This window comes from Thamnophis sirtalis, unplaced genomic scaffold, assembly GCF_051295495.1.
Source record: "Thamnophis sirtalis isolate CommonGarterSnake01/CBP01778 unplaced genomic scaffold, rThaSir2_p1.2 scaffold_7, whole genome shotgun sequence".
NCBI lineage: Eukaryota > Metazoa > Chordata > Lepidosauria > Squamata > Natricidae > Thamnophis > Thamnophis sirtalis.
Window position 1 is genome coordinate 50,016,968 of NW_028261387.1, and position 15,525 is coordinate 50,032,492.

Here is a 15,525-nt window from a genome sequence, read left to right on the forward strand (position 1 = left end):
ACATCCGTCACTTGGAAATGGCCTTATTCTTTAAAGTGGCATGAGCCTCCCTCCGCGGTTTCCATAACAGCTCGAGATAACAAAAGGGCGGGAAAGGGTCAACCAACGCCAGAGACTTCCCTGCAGGGTTAACCTTCACCTCCCCGCAGCGCCGCGGCTCTCTCCCCTCCCCGCCTTCTGTTTTGCTTCCCTTTCATTGGCTGCCTGGAGTCTTAAGGCAAGAAAGCGCTCTAATTGGGACCCGGGCGGACACGGATCCCGTTTCCTGGGCAAAGCAGATAGGGGAAAACGGGAACGAGAAGGCAAAGTCCAAGCGACGACGGTCGCCGCCAGCCTCAACGGAGCGGATTTGGTTTGGTTTTTCTTCTCGGCCAGACAGAGCCAGGAGTTTTGCACTCCAAGCAGGTGGAGGATACCGAGGAGGAGGAGGAAGAAGAAGCGGGGGAAACAGCCCTGGGCAGAGGCGGAAGGAGCGCGCCTCATTGGCTGAATAGTTTCTCGTTAGGCGAAGGAAAGTTGGCCGCGGAATTCCTGACCGTTCCGCCGCGGGCAGAGCCGGACTCGGTGGGGGAAAAAAGAAAAGCAGGAGCACCAGCCGCAGGTAAGTGATCTCGGGTGGCTTTTCAACGAAGGACGAGGGGGGCTCCTTGAGTGGACGGCTCATCCCAACCCCAAATTTGAGGGCCGTGGGAAAGCTGTGGGTCCCGGTGCTGTTTCCGTGCAGCAAGAGGAGGAGAAATAAACATCACATTTCCCCTTGCAGTCATCCTAACCCGCGCATACTTCGTTGTGCAGGAATAGGGTATAAATTAGTGGTGTTCAAACCAGCGCCGACGTTGTTGACTTGGCGGAATCTGAATCGCTTCAGTCTTGTGGGTACGGAAGAAACGCACAGAGGGTGAGATAATCCTTTTTTAAAAAAAAATCTGCCAGTAGTTCTTAAGGTCTACAAACTATTATCTCTTGCTTTGACTTTGTAGTTGCAATCCCCGGTTAGGATAAAACGGCACTTTCGCGTAGATACAATAACCTGTTAAAAACGGAAGCTCTTCTTTAGGTAACCTGGCATAGGATTGATTACAGGCAACCTTACTCCATTGGAAATCTTTCATAGATTAAAATAGGGATGGTACATTGCATTAAGGACCTTTCTGACTTTTGAGTTGAGAGTCTGTTTGTTTTAGATGTTTGCTAAATAAATACTGAAATTGGAATCGGTTAATGATGATTTGGATGAGAGGCAAAATATTTCTTAATGATACATCCTCTGAATAAATGAAAACGTAAAAAAATGCTTCTTTTTCATGGTCCACCACATTTCTTCTATGAATCTGCAAAACGGTGCACACATATACTAACTGGGCTGTATTTGTTTCATCACCTGAACAATTAGGAACCTGCTTCTACGTTTATTAGTGAGATGAGTCGTGCCTAAATTTGATAAATAAAAATAATTTTATCATATGTAATTCTCTATAGAGAGCATCTTTACAATTACAGGCTGGTTAATTGTTAACTTCAAATTATAAGTGCTCTAAACATTACCTAAGTCATTAATTATGTGAAACATATGTTAGTTTATCAGATCTGGACTGCAAAATCCAGACAATTGCTAAACAATTGCAACAATTAGAATTTTCTATATCCGTTTGCTGGTGTGTGGAATTTCCTAGATTTTTTCAGCCCACAGCTGGAATCCCTAATATATTTGATTTTTCATATGAATATTTGTGCTTTGTGAAATTTGCCTACAGCAAGAATGCTTTAAAAGAGTGCTGGTGAAAGTCTTTTTATGTTCTAGCGACTGCATTTTCTCTTTCATACACTCATGGTTAAAATACTTTATAGCAGAGAAGGAACAGTATTGACAAGTTGTGCTTTTCTATGACTATGAGGTCTCGCAAAATCTGTGGTATCAGTGCCAAGCAAAGATAATGAACAGCACAACTATGGTTATGAATATTGTGCCCTGCTCGATAGGCTGATTGTATTGAAATACACATGATATACATACTTTCAATCAGAATAGAACTGGAAGGGACTTTGGAGGTGTTCTAGTCCAACCCCTGTTCAAGCAGCAGACCCTATACCCATGATGGCAAACCTATGACACGAGTGCCAGGGGTTGCACGCAGAGCCTTCTCTGTGGGCCCGCACGCCGTCGCCAGCTGCTCTTCCAGGTATTGTCATGTGCATGCATGCCGGACAGCTGGTCTGGTGTGCACATGCACCAGCCAGCTGCTCTCTTCCGGGTTCTGGTGCTCTGCGCACACATGCAGTTTGGGCACTCAGTGCCAAAAAGGTTAACCATCCCTGCCCTATACCATTTCAGACGTGATTGTCCAGTCCCTTCTTAAAAACCTCCAGTGATGAATCACCCACAACTTCTGAAGGAGAGCTGTTCCACTGATAATGGTTCTCACTGTTAGGAAGTTTCTCCTTAATTCCAGGTTGCTTCTTTCCTTGATTAGTTTCCATCCGTTGTTTCTTATACTATCTTCTGATGCTTTGTAAAATAAGTTCACTCTCTCCTCTTTGTGGCAACCTCTCAAATACTGGATACTGTTATCGTATCCCCTCTAGTTCTTCTTTTGTCTAGTCTAGCCAAATCCTGAAACTGTTCTTCATATGTTTTACTCGCCAGGCCTTTAATCATCTTAGTTGCCTTTCTTTGCCCTTTTTCCGAAGTCTCAACATCTTTTTTAATGCGGTAACCAAAATTGGATGCAGTATTTCATGTGTGGCTACTACAGCTTTATAAAGTGCTACTATACTTCACCTGATTTTAATTTTGTGCCTCTCTTTATACAACCAATGATTGTATTAGCTTTTTTGGTTGCTACCACACACTGCTGGCTCATATTTATGTCCACTAGGACTCCAAGGTCTACCTCACAGTTACTGTTTTTGATCCAGGTTTCACTTAATCTATATTTATGCCTTTGGTTTTTCCTGCCTAAGTGTAAAACCTTGCTTTTCTCCACATTCAATTTCATTTTGTTGTTCAAGTCTGTGAAGATCTTTTTGGATTCCGAGCTTGTCTTCTGGGATGTTGACTATTCTTGCCAGCTTAGTATCATCTGCAAATTTGATGAGTTCTCCTTCTATGCCCTCATCTAAGTCATTTATGAAGATACTGAAGGGTACTGGGCCTAAGATGGAACCTTGTGGTACCATGTAGATCAGGGGTGTCAAACTGAAGACCCAGGGACCGGATATGGCCCCTGGGTTGCTTAGATTTGGCTCGCAGGGCCGCCCTGGAAACAGCAAAGGACCAGCCTGTGGTACCTCTGCCAGTGAAAATGGAGCTTGGGGAGGCTGTGTGCCAGTGAAAACAGAACCTCAACAAGTAACATCGAGCTGGCCATGCCCAGCCTGGGTATACCCACTCCAGGCAAGCCCACCCCTGGCTCCCCAGGTCAAACACAACCCTTATGTGGCCCTCAATGAAATCGAGTTTGACATCCCTGATGTAGATGTAGTACCATTAAGAACGATTCATTGAATACAGTTTGTCAGCCAGTTACAAATCCATTTGTGGTGGTGTTGTCTATCCCACATTTTTCTAGCTTATGAAGAAGTAGGTTGTGATCTACTTTGTCGAATGCCTTGCTGAAATCTCAGTATACTACGTCCACAGCATTTCTCAGGGCTACTATTTTATTCACTTTGTCAAAGAATGAAATAAGATTAGTTTGGCATAAATTTTTTTTTAAACAAATCCATGCTGGCTTTTAGTTACAACTTTATTGCAGATGTTCTGTATCTAGATGTTTGCAGATTTGTTTGTTTGTTTTTTATTATCTTTTCCAGTATCTTCCCAGGTATTGATGTCAGGCTGATTGGTCTGTAGTTTCCTGGGTCTGTCCCTCCCCCCTCCCTTTTTTTTTGAAGATGGGTGTTTCAGGATTTTTGAAAGATATCTTATCTCTTGATGTGCTTGCTTTCTTCTATAGGGAGGTTTTAACAAGAGAAAGACGAGACTCTTAGCTCATGTTTTCTGAATCTGTTCTCTAAGTCAACTTTTAACAGCACTGTATATTCAAACATTGTCATTAATTAGTAGCAGATATACAATGCTTGACTATTGGTTGTTAACAGAATTAGAATTCAAAGATAATTCCCAGCCTTCTTCATGTTACATACTTCAGATACAGAATTACAAGTCCACCTGCTTCTGCAACCTGTTTGTTTGTTTATTAAAATTATTTGCTGCCTATCTCACCCTGGGGTTATTCTGGGCAGTTTACAACAGTAAAAATGTAAAATTACAAAAATGTCAACATAATAGTAAAACAATGAAACAAAGTAAATGCTGAAAATGTAGTAATATGATTAAAAGATGGGCAGGGAGGGAGAAGGATACATGGTGGGAGATTATGTTCTGCTATTCAAGGAATAATTTAAAAATTGATATTCCTTGTTTTGTAACTGTGAGCTCCCCAAAGACATAATCTTGCTTTCTTTTTGTTAGCAGTGGAGTTGGTGGTGGAAAAAAAATCCACTTGAAATGGAAAGGAATCGAAAGCCTTTTATTAGCAGGACTTACATCTTCTCTCTTTCATCAAAATAATTTCATCTGATCTATTGCCTAAGTAAGTATCCTCCCCTCCCCCCCCAAAAAAAGTTAGAATATGGTCAGAAGTTATTCTCACGAAACAGCTGTGAGTGTAGAAAGCTCCCTGAAGGTATAATTATTTTCATAGTTGCAACTTCATAATCTCATGAAAATGTAGATTCCCTCTCCTCCCCTGCCTCATGGCTCACGTTTCATTCCTAGGTTGCAGATAAGCTGCCAGATGTTGTAGTTTGTTGTGTAAAAAATTTCAACAGCCCTTGTTTGATGTAGATTCCTGTTTCCTTCTACTACATCACTCTACTTTTATTTTTAATTGCAGACATCATTGTTTCTGATTTATACAAATATGTTCCATGTGCCTTGGGAAAAGTTCGTTCCTCTTTGAAGAGGTACAGTTTGGCATGAGATAAGACTATCTCAATACCACACCTAGGCTAATTGCAGCTGTAACTGTGGATCTTTTTGGAATGATGCATGAAAAATGGGAAAATACAACACTGCTGGTTCGAAGTCAGATGCAGGTTATGGCGGGTATTAACTTTACTTTCCACATTGTCAAGGCAGAAGCTTAATCTTAGGTTCATGGTCCCACAAGAATAAAGTTGAAAGCGGCTGTTTCAGCTCTAAAGTACCCTTATTTCATTTAAATATTTATGTTGCAAGTGACAGTGGGCATAGCATAAAGCTCCCAGTGCATGCTGTTACAAATACTTTCTACAGTTCACCTTTTCTTGTTTCCTTTGACCCAGCAAATAACAACTCTTATATGGATCTTCAGTGATCCACAATGAATAAGGACAATCCACTCTAATAGTATCTCCAGTAATACAGCAGTTTACAGAGCCATCCATGGTTACATAAATGAGGACAATAGCTTCAGTAATAGCCAGAGGTATAGAAAAATGCTGCAGATGTTCCTGCTTCCTCTGAGGGTCTTCTTGCCATGTTTTAAGCTGAGGTCTCTTCCACCCATGGGTTAGTATCAATCCGACCTTGAGGCTGCTTCCTGCACCCCTTACTACAGGACTTCTACAGGGCTGTAACATCTAATTCAAGTGTGGTTCACAGTTCAACACTCTGCACTTCTGGAACTGTGGTATGGACAGATTCCCTAGTGGCAGACATGTTTGCCTCATTCTCCCTCCCTGATTTCCCATCTCATGCTGGGAGTCAAGCCATTATGGAGAGCGTTTATCTCTACCCCTAGATCACTATCTTCTTTTTCTTTGAGTGCTAAAGAAAGCAGATTAGGAAATGAGAATAGGACCCTGGCTGGAACACTGACTTTTCCATTTCCCTACTGTCTAACTACCTGGCCTTTATTTTTTTGATATCTACACCATCTTCCCTTCACAGTTGTCCTTTTTTTACCAATTTCCTGCAACAATTGTGTTTGGGATACATTGGGCAGAGAGAGAATGACTGACCCTGTGAATTTTCAAAGCTGAGTCTAGGTCTCCCCAGTCCTATGCATCTTGGTTCCCCACTCATGGAAGCCCTAGGAAGCAGAAACCTTCATGTTGGCACAAAGTATAGCAAATAGACAGTGGGTGAGGCTAGTGGCTCTGTAGGAATGTCATCATTTGGGGCCTGTCTTCTGATGGGATGTGGGGGGGGGGGATACTGTAGAAGAGGCAGTGGGGAACTACTTAAAATTGCTGAGAAAACTGCATGGATGTGTTCAGCGGGAGCCAACTTGACTTGAGGGCTCAGTTACCATGTTTCCCTGAAAATAAGACAGGGTCTTATTTTCTTTTGACCCCTGAAATAAGCACTTGGCCTTATTTTCAGGGAAGTTTTATTATTTTTGAGGTGCAGGAACTGGCGAGCATGGTCACCTCATGTCTGCTGCTGTGTTGCAATATTTTCGGGGAGGGCTTATTTTCAGGAGAGGGCTTATTTTAGCACATGCATGCAAAAGCCTAATTGGGCTTATTATCCGTGGAGGTCTTATTTTGGGGGAAACAGAGTAGTGATTGGAAGAACAGTGATTTTTATCTCAGCTGCTGTATTCCAGAGACCACAAGTTCCAGAATTCTATATTGATAGCTAAGAATTATGGGAGATGAAGCCTCTGCATATTTAGAGAATAACTAAACTGAGGAGAACTTGCTATATTGTAAAGAATTCATCCTTCATACCTGATGTGGAGGCACAAAAAGCCAGCTCTCTTCAGGAGCAATTAATTTGGAAAGGGAGTCAGGCCAGAACAGTATATCATGGAGGGAGACAGCCAATAGTTTTGGGGTGGGGTTTTTAAAATGTCTTACTAATCTAAATAGTTTTATTTTCATAGGGTTTGTATGTGCAGAGTTTTGAGAAAGCTTGTTTTTAATGAGAGCAGCCATACAGTAGCTAATTTGACAGGGCTGCTGACAGAGTCTTTAATGAAGGCAGTGTTATGAACAGGATTGCTGCTTCTCATCTGGTAGAGACCATTTTTTATGTTATTCAATCAACACTTCTGGCTTGAGTCATCTGATGGGGTGGTTACCTGCTCTGATGAAATAATTTGTGATATAATTGGCTTCCTGAAAGCATGCATTTTTCAGTGCTATAGGTAAGTGTCATGAGGTCCTCTTGCCTGAAAATTTCCAGTAAAGATGTTCTAGGGAAAACACAAATAGGGTACTACTATCCAGATCATTGCTTATAAATTGTTGTTTAATTTACATGTTGGCTTTTGAACCTAAATCTACTGGTGAAAATTAAGGCCAGGGTACTACTGCAAGTAGTCTACCTGCCATGTGAAAGTGAAGGCTCACCATAGAAATCCTACAACAACTTGTGTGAAAAGTTTCCATACTATACAGTATGGGATTTTTGACACTCTTGCAACAATTCATTTGGGAAACTTACATACATTACAAATGTTGCTTTAAAAGCAAGACATCTGAAAACTGATTCAAGTCATTTGCGTCCAAGTAAGTCTTTTAGTTTCATAGAAATAGTTTTCAGCATTTGGTGTTTATCAAAGTCTCTGTAAAAAAATTATTTGTAGAGAAAAATGCAATAGATTAGATCCAGTTTTAAGTAGAATTGGAAATACACTCAGTGCAATTTAAATTAGTCTTAACCATGGTTTGTTGAATAGATTACAATTGATTAGGGTTTTGAAAGGTACAAGTTATGATTTGTACAAATTGTTATGGATTCGCAAGAACCTAGTTAAATTTTATTGTTTTCTTTCAATCTGTGCTAATATGCAAATAAACAGCATCAATTATTATGATTCAATTAAAATAGTGCTAATATGCATTTTGATCATATGTATGGTATGGAGTTTCACCTAGTCCTCCTGAATCCACACTAAATAGGAGTTTTCTGGTGTTGGATTTGTCTCACTTGCATGATCTGTTTTATCTGTTTTAGAGTGAGTCTATGCCAGTTAGATATCACTGATAAAGTTGAATTTAATTCAATCTCTTAATTTGTACAGGCCCTAAAGAAACATTTTTTTCCTGCCCATCTCTCTGCTGTTACACAATTATTATTTTTTCACATGGCCATTTGTTCTTGGAAACTTTGCTAGTCGTCTTCTCCACTGCTTATCTATACTAGTTATCTATATTAGTCCTGCATTTGGGAGGTAAGGTATTGGAATCTGGTCAAATCAACTATAGGTAAGTCTCAAGTTATGATAGTTCAGTTAGTGACCATTTGACGTTACGACATTAACACACACACACACATTTACGACACACTCCTGATGTTACAAATGTTGCAACACCACAGCAGTTGTTCATACTTATGAACAACCACAGAGGCACTACAACATTTACCCTACCTATTCCCTACCCCCACCCTCTTTTCCAGGTCTCCATAAAAACTGGGCCTGTGGAGAGTCACTTATTTTATGACCATCTAGGGAGACATCAGTTCTTTTGCCTAGTTCCATGCATTTGCAGAGAACAGAGACCTAAAGTAGCATGAGATCACGTGAGATCAGTAATGTGAGATCTCGCACTACCGATCTTGCGTGATCTCGCACTGCAGTACTTTAGGCCTCTGTTCTTTGGGAACTGAAACTTGCAAGAGATCTTTGGCAAAAGGCTTTGCAAACGGAGAGGCCTTCACTCCGTTTGCAAAGCCTTTTGCCACAGATCTGCTACAGGTCTCCATTTGTAGAGAACAGGGGCCTAAAGTACTGTAGTGCAAGATCACTTGAGACCAGTAGCGCAAGAACACGGCCCCCAGAAGCTTCCAGTCTCAGCATGAAAAGTGTTTGCAAGCAGATGGGAGGCTTGAAGCAATGCAGTTTCACTGCCCCTAAGTCTTGTTGGCTTGCAAATGCTTTTTGTACCAAGAGTGCAAGCAGTCAAAGAAACCACAGCAGAGAGGCTAGAGAGGAGACAGTTTGCTAGGTCTTCACAAGGTAAATTACCTGGCACCACAGGTTGTGGGGGGAGCAATTGTGGGGACTCCAGGGGAGGGAGCATGAGCTATCTCAATGGGTCAGAGGAGGCCTTGGGTGGGTCTGAAATACACTATATTGCCAAAAGTTCACCTATCCAAATAATCAGAATCAGTTGTGAGTGAATATTTTTGGCAATATAGTGTGGGTGGCCTGTTCCATTGCTAGCCCCCCCCATGACCTTCCCCCCTCCTGGAGGTACCTCATGTGCACTTAATGACCAGTGCATTCGACTAGCAAATGTGTGGACAAAAGGAAGTTATCACATTTGTTTTACGTGATTCACTCCAACGAATTCTTGGGTTACGAATGTAAACATTAAATTTGTAACTCAAAAATTACCTGTTATTATTTTTATTTTCCCTCCTGCTCTCCAGTTCATTTGCTGAGTTAATTATTGATCCAAATTGAAACTAAACAACTTGAGCTCTCTTTGCTAATTATATTTAAGAAGACTGCATTGTACCAAAAATGAGGTATGCTTCTGAAGCACTTGAAAAGAATTAGTCAGTATTAAATTCTATAGTTGTTTGCTGATCTTTACAGTTTCCAGTTGCCTTGCCTTCTTTCTGCTGAAAATTTTTGTGCAATTGCCATTTTGTATTGAGGTACCAATAAAATCAAACAATATGTACTGAAAATCAGAAATCGGGGAAGAGAAAGTTGGCTTTGGGGACAGCTGTTTGCAATCTAATTGCAGTGTATAAAGTAAAGGTAAAGGTTCCCCCGCACATGCGTGCTAGTCGTTTCTAGTTCTAGGGGCGGTGCTCATCTCCGTTTCTAAGCCAAGGAGCCAGCGCTGTCCAAAGATGTCTCCGTGATCATGTGGCCAGCATGACTAAACAGTGAAGACGCATGGAACGCTGTTACCTACTCACCAAAGTGGTCTCTATTTTTCTACTTGCATTTTTTACACGCTAGGTTGGCAGAAGCTGGGACAATAATGGGAGCTCACTCTGTTATGTGGCATTAGGGATTCAAACCGCCAACCTTCTGATCAACAAACTCAATGTCTTAGCCACTGAATAACCGTGTCCCTTTTAATGGCAGTGTATAGAAGTGTCCATTCCTTCTCCCAACCTAAAACATAAGTAGTTGAAGCTAGAGTAATGTATTTGACTTGACTATATGTCAAAGTAGTTCTATTCTGAAGTGAATTTCAGAAATTGTGAAATGTCCCAAATGAATCAGGTAGAACTTGTATCCTTGCTCTCTGTTTACCGGTTGGACAGAAAAGCTTTTTATAACTACCTGCTGAAACACCATCTGATCATATCACTTCCTTGCCACTAAAGCTATAACCACTGACGGTTCCCGATAAGAGTCAGGACGTTGCATCTTTATTCTTCCTCAGTCTCCTTAAAGGCCACCTCTCCCTCTTTTTCTCTGCTCGCTTTGGTGTTGGGAAAGGAAAGTTAACTAGAGAGAGCTGGTCTCTGGGAAGGTATCCAAGTCGTCACAGAAGTTGAACTGGGCCATCAAACTGCCATCAAAACCCCTTTTGTTTCGAAACGGACAAGAGGAAGGAAGTCAGCCAGCAATGGCTGGAAAAGGGCGTTATAAAATCAGCTTGTTTCTTTCCATAACCATTAACCAGGGAAGTTGCCCAGTATGTGAACCCCCTGCCCAAGAATCTGGGAATGATTAACACTGCAGCCTTATGAAGGCATGAAGGGAAAAAATCGATGTCCACAGCCAGAGTAGATAAAGACTGAGTCTAACACCAGAACCAAAAGAATATCTCTGGAAAAAAAAACTCATTTGAACAGTATCTGCATCCTTGCTATGTAAATATATGGCTGCATGAATGGAAAATGTTTTTGGAAAATGGATTTGATTCATAACTTTCTTAGGAAAGAATTCTTAGGAAGTTGGATTCATTACATCAACTCAATTTGAATGAAGTCTGGGATAGTGTTGATAGGTTTGCCACACACCCAAGTGCCAGCTTATGTATCAGTAACTGTATAACAGTTTGCGCACAATGGCAGCGGCTTTGCTGCTAATCTGGGCACATGCCAAGCCTATTAATTCAACTAGTCACTGCACGAACAATCCAAGGGTGCTGAATGAAATGTCTGTTCTGCTTTTGAAATCTGTGAAGCCTAGCAACGTTTTTTTTTAAAGTTACAAGAAACAGCATTAAACGACATAATTATATTTAAACTCAGTAAAGTAGCAAAAATAAAAGGGTGACGTTTTGAAAGGTTTACCTAAAACAGCAAATCTCCGCAATGTTTTCAGAAGAGTCAGGAAGGAAATGACGCCCAGGGCAAATCTAAAAGGCCATTGTCAGGCTGCCTCACAAACAGGATGTGTGAGTCCTCAATTGTGTAGTGGCAAAGTTGGGCATATGCCAGGGTCCCAAGACTAGAAAAGGGCTCCCCTAAAAATAATGCCACCACTTTTGCTTTCTGCAAGCTATTTAGGAAGTTGCAGTGAATGTTCTGCTTTTTATAGTTTGCAGGAGTGTGTGTGTTGTGCTATAACTGACGAATCCATAGCTAAGTCTCCCAAATCCTGAAATTGAAATTCAAGCAACATGCAAGATGGTAGTTTCTGGATTCATTTGTATTGGTTATTTTTAGATGTTAATTATATACTTGCACAATTAATCCACTTTTTAAATTATGTAGTAATATCTACCTTAACTTATAACTAGCACCTGATAAGTGTTCCTCTCCTGGATTGGACTGATTAAAATTCAACCTGGAAGGTACCAGTTTAGAGAGGACTATAACAATGCAGCCATAGAGTTTGGACAGGTCCATGGAATATGGGGTGGTATCAGCAGAGCCATTGGATTATGATTTTGTCCATTTCTCACATAGACATTTACTGGGGTCTCATTCACAGCATAGTTTCTGAGAGATTCCCACTAAAGCATTGCTACTTTCACTGATACAAAAGATGATTCACTTTTGAATATGAATGCTTTATCTGAATGATGCAGTGGTACAGTGCTACAAGTGCTTTAATTCCATGGTCCTTTCTGGTTTTGTGCAACAAGGGAATGATAGGCCCAAACCTGATCTGTTGCCTCCCAAACAGAACCCAGAGTAATCTGAAAGTTGGTTTTTGGAGGCTGGAGGAATCCTCAATCACACTCTGTATTCCATGCATTACACAGAGATAATCAGGACAACATCATTAAGCAGTGATTCAGAACAAATACAGTAGAGTCAGAATAGGGATCAGAAATGGGGACAGCAAAATAGCAGTTTTCTGCCAGCTGAAGCTTGGGTAAGTAGCTCTGTAACTCACCAGCGGAGAAGTACCCATATAGATGTTCATTCCTTGAGTGGCAATAGTTGCTACTTAACTCTAAATGCAGGTACATTTATTTGCATATGTAGTAGTATGTGGCTTACAAGGTTATTAACTGAAGCAGTGCCCTTTACTACTGAAATCACAAAGCCTCTGTTTTTTTCAGCTAGCTTGACAAGATGTCTGTCCATTATGGTTTGTTTCATTCCAGAATCTGTGGAAACATGGAATGTATGTTTAATAAGAGGCGTATAGAGAACATTTTCTCAGAAAATAGGTAAAGCATTGTTGTAAATAACACTGTTAATGTTGCTAGCACTAGCTGATGAAACATTTGGGCTTTTGTTTTGTTTTTGCTCACCAAAAAGTTTTGCCCCTCAGTAAGTTTCAAGCACCAAACAATTATGTCCACCTATTTCAAAGAATGTGCTCTTCTTCCTGCCAAATGGATTAGGGTGATCAATTAATAGTTGATAGTTACCACTATCAATCTATGTATTTACACCACAATCACAAGGATAGCAGACTAGTTGTTTCTGTTTATGCCTGGGAAAAACTTTTCAGATATGAGGTTTTAACACTAGTGGTAGGCATAAAAGGAACAAAAACCAAAATGTATATTACTAGCCATGACTTTAAATGTGTATTATGTCAACCATTTATAAAATAGTCATGGCCTCAAGAAGGAGGAAAAAAGCAAATGCTCTTCCAGTTAACAAGCACCTGTAGGCAATTTGTAACAAATTAGGGATTATGTGAAATCATCTACTAGTCTTTACAAAGCATATGTCTGATATGGTTCCTTGTTTATTTGCATATCTTTGCCACTGTCTTTCATCCAAGCTTTATGTGACTCACAATGAAAAATAAAGGCAGTTTGAGTGAATAAATAATATTTATATGTGTGTCTAGATCTGATGGTAAGGAAAAATGTGGTTTCAATGCATTTTAGTGATATTAGAAGGACTGTAGAAGCAGGAAAATGAGAAAAGTAGGACAAAATATCTCTATAAAATATGTAATAAGCTTAGAAAGACATGTTTTGTTTGTAGGAATGAACTCTCCCAAATACAAGTATCAAGAGCAAGGTTGAATCTTATAAATGGGAAGGCTATTTTATAATTGTGAATTGTTATATTAAATAAATGATCAGTAGGTTTCAAAGAGCAATTTATTCCGTTCAAATCACTTGTGATCAATGAAATATTCCTTATTTCTTGCTTAGAGGGGACTCTGCCACTCCTTAATCCAACCAAGAAGGTCTTCTGGAGAGAAACCATACATCTAACGTGCTTGTGAGAAGATAGGATTCTGTAAGTATAATGGAGCCAAATACAAGGCGGATAAATTCAATTTAACCAATAATTAAAATATTGTGATCCAGACCTAACACTCCTGTCTCCAGAAATCCAGGCTCACAAAATAAAGTTAGGAATTGGAAAAATTGCACTTAAATATTTAGAATGAAGTAATTTCCAGAGGTATAAATTGGGATATATCCCAGTACTATATGGAGGAATTATGCTATGGTTTTCATTTTAAAAGGTTGGAATACAAATGTGCATCTTAGGAATGGGAAAAAAAGCTCTCACAAAAAAGCTGACATAGCTATTCACAAAATAGCCATATTGGGCAGGAATTTGGTGTGAGTGTTCCTTGCCATTTCAGCAAACTCCATAGCATGCTAGTTATTTTTTCCCTGTCTTTTGTTAGAGCAGGAAAACATAACCTCAAATACAAATTTGGCTATATCAACCATTTTTAAAACAACTTTCTAAGAACACTTATGGGACCTGGAAGCATTTGGGGAATAAAACTTATGCTGAAAAAACTATTAAATGATTAAATACATCTAGACCAAAATGGATTTCTCCCAACAAAACAAATTAGGAATAATACCAGAATAGTAGCAAATATCTTAGAGTACTATGAGGCGCATCCAAAGAAACAAGTGGCACTTGTTTTTCTGGATGCACAGAAGGCATTTGACAATTTAAATTGGGAATTCATGACGCAACAAATTAAGAATATGAAATTAGGGGACCAATTTGAAAGATTAATAGAAACGATATATTCCACCAAAGGGCAAATATATTATTAAATGGGGAAAGTACAGAGACCTTTAAAATAATGAAAGGAGTAAGGTAGGGTTGCCCACTATCACCTCTGCTCTTTATCCTGACACTTGAAAGTCTGCTAATAAGAATTAGGCAAAATTCGGAGATAAGAGGAACTAAAATTAAAAGAGAGGATTATAAAATTCAGGACTTTGCAGATGATTTGGTATTCATTATAGAAGATCCTCTAGAAACAGGAAATAGTTTGATACGAGAATTAGAAAAATATGGAGATGTAGCAGGGTTAAAGATTAATAGAGAAACGACTAAAATGATAACTAAAAATTTGAAGGAAGAACAAAATAAAGAATTAGAAAGACTAATAGGACTACAAGTGACAAAGAACGTTAAATGTCTTGGAATATGGCTAACTGCAAAATGCTCAACTATAAAAGAAAATAATTATACAAAATTAGTGCAACAAATAAAAAAGATCTAGAATTATGGGGGAAACTACAACTATCATTATTAGGGAAAATAGCAGCGATAAAAATGAATGTATTACTGAGACTATTATACTTATTTCAAACAATCCCCATAAAATTAGAAAAACATTTTTTATTGAATTGAACAAGATTATATTAAAATTTATATGGCAAGGGAAGAAAGCCAGGATAAAGTTGAAAGCTCTACAGGATGACAGAAGCAGAGTCTCCCTGACTGGGAGCTTTATTACAAAGCAGCAGCATTAACTTGGATTAGGGATTAGATAAATTTAAAAAATCAAAGAATACTAACATTAGAGGGCCACGATTTGCAAACAGGATGACACTTCTTCCTATGGGAAGAGGGTAAAAAGAAACATTCATAGACACTATATTAGAGATGCACTGATACAGGTCTGAAATAAAATTAGAGAAAAATACTACATGAAAATACCGACATGGCTTTCCACTATGGAAGCCATGACACATCCCAATACATAGATCTATCAAAAATGGTTAGATATACTGAAATTTTAGACATCCAAGGAAATTTGAAAACAAATCAAAAATTAAAGGAACAAAATATAAATATAGACTGGTGGCCATACCTTCAGCTGCAATCGAGATACAAAAAAGATGTAAAAGAATATGGAATATACACAGAATTACAACAAATAGATAAAATTTTAATTGGCCTGGAAAATAAATTCATAACGAAAATTT

General features: G+C 39.4%; 1 protein-coding gene across 5 annotated transcripts in view; it reads left to right on the forward strand.

Moving 5' to 3' along the window:
- Window positions 1-231: 231 nt before the first annotated feature.
- Window positions 232-15,525, forward strand: part of PRICKLE4 (prickle planar cell polarity protein 4) — a 31,144-nt gene continuing 15,850 nt past the window's right edge. For 2 of the 5 annotated variants that reach the window (XM_087719976.1, XM_087719980.1), the window contains exons 1-2: window positions 232-601; window positions 13,486-13,573. The gene's annotated coding sequence lies outside the window, so the exon portion shown is untranslated. Of the gene's footprint in view, window positions 602-736; window positions 899-4,474; window positions 4,596-12,471; window positions 12,538-13,485; window positions 13,574-15,525 lie in introns of those variants that run through there. The other 3 variants (XM_087719977.1, XM_087719978.1, XM_087719979.1) reach the window with 3 other exon arrangements.